The 11,059-nt window shown below is 34.9% G+C and overlaps 1 pseudogene; it reads right to left on the reverse strand.

Annotated features, from left to right (window-relative positions):
* Positions 1–8,209: 8,209 nt before the first annotated feature.
* LOC149225330 (uncharacterized) lies at positions 8,210–9,424 on the reverse strand (annotated as a pseudogene).
* Positions 9,425–11,059: the final 1,635 nt, after the last annotated feature.

An 11,059-nucleotide genomic window follows, 5' to 3' on the forward strand; every position in this document is an offset into this window, starting at 1 on the left:
TCCATTCCTGGATTACCACCCAAGCGGGATATTGACTTCACCATTGAACTAATTCTGAGTGCAGCCCCTGTATCCAAGGCCCCTTACCACATGAGCATACCTGAGTTGACAGAACTCAAAATGCAGCTTCAGGAGCTTCTGGATAAAAAGTACATCTGCCCTAGTGTGTCCCCTTGGGGAGCCCCCGTACTATTTGTATGGAAGAAAGATGGAACTTTGAGATTATGTATCGATTATCGTCAGTTAAATAAGTTGACCATCAAAAATAAATATCCCTTGCCACATATTGATGATTTATTCGATCAAGTGCAAGGAGCCAAAGTATTTTCAAAAATCGATTTAAGATCTGGCTACCACCAAATAAGAATAAAGGAGGAGGACATTTACAAGACTGCATTCCAAACTCGTTATGGTCATTACGAGTTCGTGGTGCTGCCATTTGGCCTCACAAATGCCCCAGCTACCTTTATGAGTTTGATGCACAGTATTTTCCAGCCCTATCTTGATAAGTTTGTACTGATTTTTATTGACGACATTTTGATATACTCTAAGAATTAGGAGGAGCACAAAGAACATCTGAGAATAGTGTTGCAAACTTTGCGGGAGAACCAGTTATATGCTAAATTTAGCAAGTGTGACTTTTTCAAAGATCAGATCCAATACTTGGGTCACGTTATATCAGCAGAGGGGATAGTGGTGGACCCAGAGAATATCAAAACCATTATGGAATGGACCGCTCCAAAGAATGTCGCTGATATCAGATCCTTCCTAGGTTTGGTTGGGTACTACTATCAGTTCATTGAAGGATTTTCAAAAATCGCTTTTCCAATGACCTCTTTACAGAAAAAGGGACGCACCTTTCAATGGACAATCGAATGTTAGCAAAGATTTGAAAGATTAAAACACCTACTTACCACTGCACCCGTACTAAAGGTAGCAGATCTGGAAAAGTCTTTCGTGGTTTACACAGATGAAAGTGAAGAAGGTGTTGGCGGAGTGTTGACACAAGAAAATTTATTGCTTACGAATCATAGAAATTGGAGGAGTATGAGCAATGATATTCTACTTATGACCTCAAATTAATAGCGGTAGTGCATGCACTTAAAATGTGGTGACACTACCTGTTGGGGAAGAAATTTTTGCTATTAACGGATCATAATAGCCTTACCAATTTCTTCAACTAGTCTAGCTTAAATGCTCAACAGGCCAGATGGACAACATTTTTAAGTGAGTTCAATTTTGAAATGAAACATCTTAAGGGGAAGGAAAATCGAGTGGCCGATGCATTGAGTAGGAAAGTACATTGTATTTATGAGGTCCAAATCAGCCAAGCGCGCTCAAACATTCCTGAAATCATAAAAGAGGCATCTATCAAAGATCCAGAGTACACTTTTCTTTGGAAACAGACAAAGGAAGCTCTATTGAAAGGGGAGAAATCAGATTTTGAAATAAATCTCGATAACATCCTTACCTTCAAAAACAGAATTTATGTTCCTAACCAAAACTCTGTTAAACAATTAATATTGGATGAGTTTCACCAGAAACCATGTGCGGGCCACCCAGGTTAACAGAAACTACTTTTAGCCATCAAGAAAGGGTATTTTTGGCCGGGGTTAAGGAAGGATGTTACTGAGTACTTGTCCAAATGTTTGGAGTGTCAGCTGGTGAAGGAAGAACATCAGCATCCCACTGGTTTGTTGCAGCCACTTCCCATTCCGGAATGGAAATGGGAGACCATATCATTAGACTTCATCACTGGTTTACCCTGCACCAGGAAGCAACATGACTCAATTATGGTGGTAGTAGACAAATTAAGAAAAAATGTGCACTTCATACCTGTGAAATCCACTTACAAAACTGTGGAAATCGCAGACATATTTATGAAGGAAATCTTTCGTCTGCACGAAATACCCAGGGTGGTAATTTCAGATAGGGATGTGAAATTTACATCCACATTCTGGAAAACCCTCTTTTTAGGATTGGGTACCCAGATCCAATTTAGTACGGCTTACCATCCTCAAATGGATGGACAAACTAAATAGGTAAATCAAGTGTTGGAGGACATGCTACGCATGTTTGTGATGCAACAACCACATAAGTGGGAGGACTACCTCCACCTAGTGGAATTTGCATACAACAATGGACATCATGAATCACTGGGTATGAGCCCCTTTGAGGTATTATATGGAAGAAAGTGTAAAGTGCCCGTGGATTGGAATAATCCAGTTAATAAGCTAGCATTAGGCCCCGACATGCTAGCAGAGATGGAGGAAACTATTAAGAAGGTTCGACAGAATCTAAGGGCTACCTAGGATAGGCAGAAAATGTATGCAGATAAAATGAGGACATATAGAAAATTTCAATTGGGAGATCACGTATATCTAAGAGTAAAGCCCCGAAAAAGTTCCTTACAATGGAGGGGTTGTGCTAAGTTAGTACCCCGGTACTGTGGATGTTTTCAAGTCTTGGAACGGATTGGACCAGTAGCCTATAATCTTGCGTTATCAAGCTACATTCGGGTCCACAACATTTTTCATGTTTCATTGTTAAAAAAATATGTGTACAACCCACAACATATAATAAGCTAGGAAAATATTCAAGTAATAAGTTAAGGGAATATGTATTTTTTTGGATAAACTGTTTTGAGGAGACTTTGATTGTGAATTTTGTATGTGCAGGTCAAACTGGAAGGAGAGTTTCTAGCAAAACCTCTTCGTATTCTCGATCGGAGAGAAACCACCTTGCGGAAGCAAGCCATCACCCAGGTTAAAGTGCAGTGGAAGCACTTTGGCCTGGATGAGGCCACTTGGGAAGAGGAGGGATTTATGTGGGAAGCTTATCCGGCGTTGTTTTCTTAAATCAGCAGAACACCAGGGACGATGTTCCTCATATGGGGGGGAGATGTAACACCCCAAGCTACATGAAAAATTATTGTGGTTATTAAGTTCATTTTTATGTCTTGCTACATTAATTTCTTTTACGTTATGATAATGACTGAGGCTAGAAGGCCAGATTACAATTGGTTACCTAATTAATGAGTAATTAGGAGTTCAGACATGTTAATGAAAAAAATAAATTGTTTTCATAGTTAAAAGAAACAGTTACACCCCTGCCCTGGAAAGGGAAATATAGAGGGGGGAAAGAATGGAAAAAGGCTATCCTAGAGCTGGGTGGAATAAATTAGTGGGAAGTCGCGCAAATACAGTCAAGAGAGTACGGGACTTGAGGCTAGACAGTGAGTCCTGAGGCCCAAGGCACCCGATTGTAACTGGATATAATCCAGTTGTGAAAAAAGAGAAAGTGCTCGGGGGAGAGCCTAGACGTGATCACCAGGCTCGTGGCTAGGAGGAGAGACTTTCCAGATGAATCTGGACTTATATACTGACAAATTTAAATCAGATAAGTATCATAGATTTCATTTGGAAAAGGATAATATTAGTTTATAGAAAGTTATTTCCTTATAAGAACATAATCATTTAGAATATTTATACAGTAATATACAATAATGCATAACAGTTAGCTAATAAGGAAACAGGCTTGCAACATTTTCCTTTAAGAAAACAATGCATAGGCAGTAATAATGCTTAACAGCTAACCAATAACGAATTCATACTTGAACCATTTTTTTCTTGACAAACAAAGGATATATTGTAATGCGTAATAACTAACAAATAACGAAGTCATGCATGAAATTTTTTAGAATCTGGTGAAATAATCCCCTATAAAGAATCAAATATAACTTATAAACAGTAAAAAGGGGAATATTAAAAACCCTAAGGCAGAATTCCTCCTTCGGCGAAGAATGGGAATCATCATTTCAGTTAAATGTAATAAGGAAGCCGAATAAACGACAAGGAGGAGACAATTCCTTAACCATTATTTAAATGAATTACAACAAGTGGAAAATGAGAGATAATTTGGTATTCCAGAAACACTGCATTATAGTCGCATCTATGTGCGTCAAATAATCCTTCCAGCAAGGTGGCAATAGAGCCAAAGTATAAATAGATATAACTGAATAACGAAAGCACATACATATATCTAACAAAAATCAAGTCATAGAGTGTTCAAACTGGAAGAAATGCCGAAAGGCCCTCAAGTTCTATGTTCCTCGAGATGCAAGCATTCCAGAGAATTTTAAATTTCATACAAACTTGCAAAGATAGCCACGAACTTTTATGGTTGGTCTAATTCATTACATTTTTCATTACATAATTTAGATATTAAATATTATTCACAAGTAGGAGTTATTCCATCATACTCACACTTAACCAATATTGTGAATTCTTTGTGTTTAGCTATCCTTCGAAATGGTCCCATCTTCATCTTAAATATTTTGCACTTTTCATCTTTGGCCTTTTCCTTTCGTCTTCATTTATCTTCATCCTTCATCTCGTACCTGAAAAAACATAACTAAATTGTTTGTTCAAGTCCATATACAAAAGTTACCATCCACCAGAATACATGGGTTGATAGATGTTGTATTGGCCATTCTCTAGGAAACATTCTCCCATACATAGTTCAACAACATATATCTACATCTATACAATCAATCATCAATATCATTTATTAGCCTGGGTTTTCTGGATTACCTTTAACCATAGAAACTTCAAGTGGCTTCTTCTCGCCACATTGCAAGTGGTTTCGGATGGCCACAAGCCAACCTCTCTCACAACAATCAAAAGAAGTGGTTATTCAACACCACATCTTCCTTCATGACAGGTTGTTATTGAGCACCATTGTCTCTTCAATGGAGTGTATATAAGCCTCATCAGGCATTACATCAACTAAAGTACAATCAATTTCAATTTAGGCCAAACATTTCATGTTTACATTATACATTAGGGACTCATTGCATCTCCATTTCAATTTTGAACACATGTTACTATTATTTAACTTGCTTCATGTTTTTTTATGTATATCTTCATCTTCCTTTTCCTTCTTCTTTCAAATCTCTCATCTTCCTTTCTGGTTACTTCATTCTTTCACTTCTTCTTCTCTGGTTGCTTCTACTGATTATTCTTGTTGCATCAAATTTATTCCTTTATCCTTGGTCTTGTATTGTTTCATTCTTCTTCATACTTTTTTCCTTCTCAAGTTTAGGGTCCATTTTCTCTGATGTCATCCTGCATCAACTTCTTTATGCATTCTTCATTCTCTCTTTCCTTCTTATTTCATGGAGCCTTCTTCTTTATATTCCTTCATCAGTATGCTCTATTCATGGAGTTATCTTCTTCTTCATCTACTTTGTCACCATTCTTCATCTAAATCTTATATTTTAGTACCTACATAAAATTGTTTCTTGTAAGAGAACGCCTCCATCCAACAAGACAATTGCAACATCTTCAAACATTTTCATACTTACAAAAATATGTTTCTTGGTGGAATTTATCAAGACCCAACAAAACACCTATGACTTTATTTTTACAAACTTAATTGACGCATCAATTCCATGATTTACATAACTTGATTTATGACGTTGACATGACTCTAACTTTGATTTATTTTGGCTACATCCTCTCAACGTTACCTTAACTCTTTACATCAATAGTTCTTGTGTGTTGGCTACAACTGATCATACACCCAATCTCTGGTGGTTGCTTGGCTAAGTGGTCCCATTTTAAAATGAGATAATAAAGATAATATAAATGAAATGAGATAATAGTAATGGATTTTCAATCCATTAAACCACAACAATGATTAGGAGAATGAAGCATAACATGTTCACTCATTCAACACTAATCACTATTATGGATCCATCTTGAATGTAGATGTATTAAGTATCAAGAATAATCCAAAAACTAATTAAGACCTAAAAAATTTGTGCTTAAAATATCTCTATTTAGATGGATCTATGTTGATGTGTTTTATATCTATGTGTGCATGCTTGTATGCTTTTCCTGGAAAAAATATATATGCTCATTATTAACTAAATAACCCACAATAATTTTGATCCATGAATAAAAAATAGTGGATTGTAAACATGCTCTATAGGCTTGTTTATCCCATTTCATTTTACTTCCAAAGGCAAACAAGTGAGAAAATATATATGCCAACAACAACAAATTTGGAAACTTATGTGCTACATGTGCATTGACAACAACCAATTTTCACTTTGATCCCTATGGATTTGAAGTAGGGAGTGCACTGATGCCTGGATACATACAGGATACATAAACGTGTAAACCAATTGGATTGTGTGAGGTGTAGTCCCCATTAGGTTTCATGTTCAAACCTCATGGGAAGAGGTTGAAGGTGGAATCCAATTGAGAGTTACATTGTCTCAAGGGGGTGTAATTTGGACAAAATCCTAATTGAATATTAAAATATATATAAGTCATCATTAATATGTAACTTGAAAAAAAATATTACCAAATAAAATTTATCTAATTCTACCATTTTCAATCATATAAAATTGATTTGTGTATAAAAATGGCTTAATAATTATTATTTTCTTCGCATTATATTTATTGTATTATATTTTTATTTTGTAATATATGATTAAATTCATATATCAAACTTAATGTATAATTTCTATAGTATTTGATGATGGATAAAATAACCATTTGAAATAATCAAAACATTACACAGTTCACTTTTGGAATCTGCACCAACAATATAAATAATTGTATCACTTATATAATTTCTTTAATTTAAATTTAAAATATTATTTTCCTTAACTACACACTTATATATATATATCTATGAACTTTTTCCTGTAACCACTCATATTTATTATAATGTGAATGGTGTGAAATATGGTTTCAACCCACGCACACAGTTTCCATATATGCCAAATTTAAATCTAAAATATTATTTTCTTTAACTACACACTTATATATATGTATGAACTTTTTCCTGTAACCACTTATATTTATTATAATGTGAGTGGTGTGAAAGATGGTTTTCAACGCACGCACAAAGTTGCGCTGTATGCCAAATTCACGTGGTATTTCCACCGAACCAAATCCTCCATCACAATTATGAAAATGATTATATTTTTTATTTTCTGTAAATGTTTAGAGAGATATTCTGCAATCATGAAATCGAGGCTTTTGTCAGAAGTTGTGAGCATACCATTTCACCGAAGGATTTGAAAAATTAATTCATCAAAAGAATAATGTGTTTTTTATATAACTAATGTAGTTATATAAATTATATTAAATAATTGATTGATAAAGGAGTTGTTTTCCTTTTCTTCGAAGGTGGCAAAACCTATCAAACTCAGGTGTCAAACCAACAGTGAGGACAGCCATCTCTGGCTGCTATCCGCGAATGTCGGTTTGAATCATCATTGTTATCAAAGAAAACCACGCCACTGGTGGTCCGTAAGGGAGCAGGCTTTCACTCCTGCCAGATGCCTCTGGGTCTTGGGCCGTTAACCTGTTTCCTTACGTCCGAGGAAGACGAGCTCTTAGCCTAGCAGAATCAGTTTTACGGCATACTCCAGGCCGATAGGAATTGTTTTAGTATGATGTTATCGATTATTAAATAATCGATAAAATATTTAATAAATATCAAATAATATTAATTATGATTAAAATTAAAAAAAAAAAAAAACATAAAATTAATTAAATCAAATTTATTTTATTTAATATTTTTATTTTTATTTTTTCGTATACCATTTCAGATTCAAGGAAATGGAATGAAAAATAAAAATATTTTCCGAAAAAACACTCAAATTATATGTTGAAGCATCTTGAACTTTAATTTTTTTTATATATCTTATATATTTAATTATAAAATATTAAAATTTTAACACTAAACAATTGTGATATCATAAAACAATTGTGATATATCATAAAACAATTGTGATATCATAAATAAATTTGTAGATTTTTTTGTTGTTTTGAAAAAAAAATCAAAATATGAAATTATTATTTACGTAATTTATTGATTTTTAAATTTTTAATTAATTAAATTATTAACAAATATAATTATTTAATTAATAATTTGTTCGTAAAATGAAATTTAATATTTACATAAATTATTTGTATAATTTAAAAAAATGAAATAATATTTATATTTAAAATTTTAAAAATAAAAATAAAAAATAAAAATAAACAAAATTTTTCAATAGAAATCACATAGAAAAAATTATGTAAATATTTATATTTTATCGTTTAAAATTTTATTTTATATTATAATGCAAATTAACATCTATATGGTTTGGGAAGCATTCGCTGATTAAACCACAGGATGAGGGTGTAGAAATTAATTATATAAACTTCAGACACATATCAAAAGAATGATACATATTTTAGAAAAGATCTCGGTTCACCGTAAGGTGTCCACGGTGTAAGAAACCAGTGAAGCTCATGTCGATGCCCCTGGGCGTGAGTGGCGGTGTTGCCATCTTCTCACACAGAACCTCTTCAACCATTTGGTTACCCATCTTGTTGCAGTCTTCCAATCTCGGTTGGCATTGTCTATACCAATGCACTTCACTACCACTCATCACTTCCTCACGTCCCTCTTCCTACTCCAATCACTGCTCTCCACCTTTTCTGAGGACGACGTAGTGCTACTTGTATTACCGTCCTCCAGGTTGCCAACCTGGAGAGGGAAATTAAGCAAAGCCCTAGAGCCCCTCATCTGGTAAGCGGCGCGGTCATATGCGACCGCAGCTTCCTCAGCGGTTGTGAAGGTGCCGAGCCAAATTCTAGCTCCCTGCCGCGTAGAGTCCCTTATCTCCGCCGCAAATTTTCCCCACGGCCGCCGCTCACGCCTCTGTAATGCCTACCCACATTCTTTGGCGGCGGCGGCGGCGTGGCTTCAGTTTCTTGACCGACATCGGCCTCTCTTTTGACGGGAAAAGGCGCTTCCTTCTTGATCTCCGTCACCGGTTCTTCCTCGGGCGTTCCGGGCATCCATCCTTTGTTGGCGGCCTCCTTGAGAATCCCGTACAAAACCATGTCTTCCGAATCGTTGACATCTAACGGGAGCTTCGTCCAGGCAGCAGATAAACAAGGGCTCGCAGAAGGAGTCACGGAATTCTTGAGTCCCCAATCGACAGGAATTTTTTGCCACTCTAAACATTGATGTCGAGTTACGGAGACGGAGAGCGAGGGACGGCAGGACTTAACGGCGGCTATCGGTGTTTCTGGCCTCTCCATTTCCAGCCTGCAGTCATCGACCAATTCGGGCGTGAGTGCTGTCCGGATAAAGTTTTCTTCTTCAGGACTGCAATTTCTTGTCGTATGAGGCCGCCAATTCCTTGTGAAGAAGAAGGAGGGTTCGAGATCGTCGAGTAAATCCAAAACACTCATTTCTGTGTACTCAACTTCTGTGTTTACTCTGTTCAATGCCATTCAGTGGAAGCGATTAAAACCAGGCGCAGCTTGAGCTCTTTGTGCAAAGTTTGTTTGAAATTTATAAGAATTTTTTGGGGAGAATTTTGGAGAGGAAATGGTCAGACGCAAATGCTTGAGCTCTTTGTTCAAAGTTTGTTTGAAATTTATGAGATCTTATTGGGAACAATTTTGCGCAGGAAATGGTCAAACGGAATTGGTAATTTGGGACGTGTTGTTTAAATTTCATAGTCAAAGTTAAGTCATTTAACGCATATGTTCATTTAAGTCAAAGTTGGTTCGGTTAGCCCGCCGTGGATGAATGGATTCAATTATTGAATGAAAGCTATTTTGATGACAGGGACAACCGTGAGCCACGTATATCCATATTATATTAAATGAAAATGGTGCACAATCACATCCCGTGGATCGGAAATTTTCACTTGACCGTAGGATGATCGTCAAATATAGACAATAATGTTTTGTTATATACCTAATTTGTGTTTGCAGATAATGGTTATTACTGATTATTTTGATTAATTTTGTTCTATTAAATTTTAAAAAATTATTTCGTTGGTTTATGTGATGTTTATTTGAAAAGTTAAATACGATTATTTTATATATTATAATTTTGATGATTTAAATATTAAAAAGATTTGTATTTAACTGTTTATAAGTTTTAAATTTAATGAATATAATAATGATTAGATGATGATGATGGTGGTGCCAAACATTGGTCTATTGGACCTAAAGAAACAAATTATTTATTTTGATTTAAGATTTTATTCTTATGCTCAAAAAGCTTGGAGAGAAGCCTCTCGAGCTCACTATAATTTCGACATTGTAAAAGGCTAGGAAGGTCAATATTGTAACAAAGATTGTGAAACTGAGATCCAATGTGGTTGTAAGCGGGGCACTCTAAAAGGAAGTGGTTTTCATCCTCGATGTTCCTATTCTCACATATATGGCAGATCTTTTCTATCCATGGCGTTTTAAGAACTACCCAACGACCTGTTTCACTATAGAGCTCATGAGAATTCGTTCTAATCTTTGCTATATTAATTATGAATTAAAAATGGAATTAAAAATTTATTAAGAAAGTTGCTTATTTTTTCACAAAATAATACATTTATGTGTATTTAGTTATTGTGTTTACTTTTTATTTTTAAGATTGTATTTAATTATTGTGTTTACTTTTTATTTTAAGATGGTAGGTATGTGAGGCATTTGAGGGTTATTATTATTTTCCATAAACATGAAGTTTTACCGGGAAGTTGGTAATCTTAACTATGAACTTTAAAATCTAATCATATTAACCATACTTTTTCCAAATTAGTAAACAAGAAATATGTTCCTTTCCCAAACCTCATCTTACCATATATCCGTTGAAAAAAGTTGTGAAATAAATTGATTTACTAAGATTATCTTACCCTTAGAAGTGAGTTTCTCATTATTAAATATATTAAATTAACCATCACCATGTTGGAAAAAAGTTCTGAAATTAATTGATTTAATAACATGACCTCACCCTTAAAAGTAGATTTCTCAATGACCTCACCCTTAAAAGTAGATTTCTAATGTTAAATTAACCACCATCATATCCCTTAATCATGAGTGACAATGAATTAATCCTTCACATGGTTCACATCAAGGCTTGAAACTCAATTCCAAGCAATTAATCCTTCACATGGTTCGCAATACCAAGGCTTGAAACTCAATGCCAAGTAATTTATGTGATGAGAAGTCCATCCTCCCACTACATGCCTAAA

This window comes from Pinus tabuliformis, chromosome J, assembly GCF_031772625.1.
Source record: "Pinus tabuliformis cultivar Carrire ecotype Pingquan chromosome J, CPIR1, whole genome shotgun sequence".
In the NCBI taxonomy this organism is placed as follows: Eukaryota; Viridiplantae; Streptophyta; class Pinopsida; order Pinales; family Pinaceae; genus Pinus; species Pinus tabuliformis.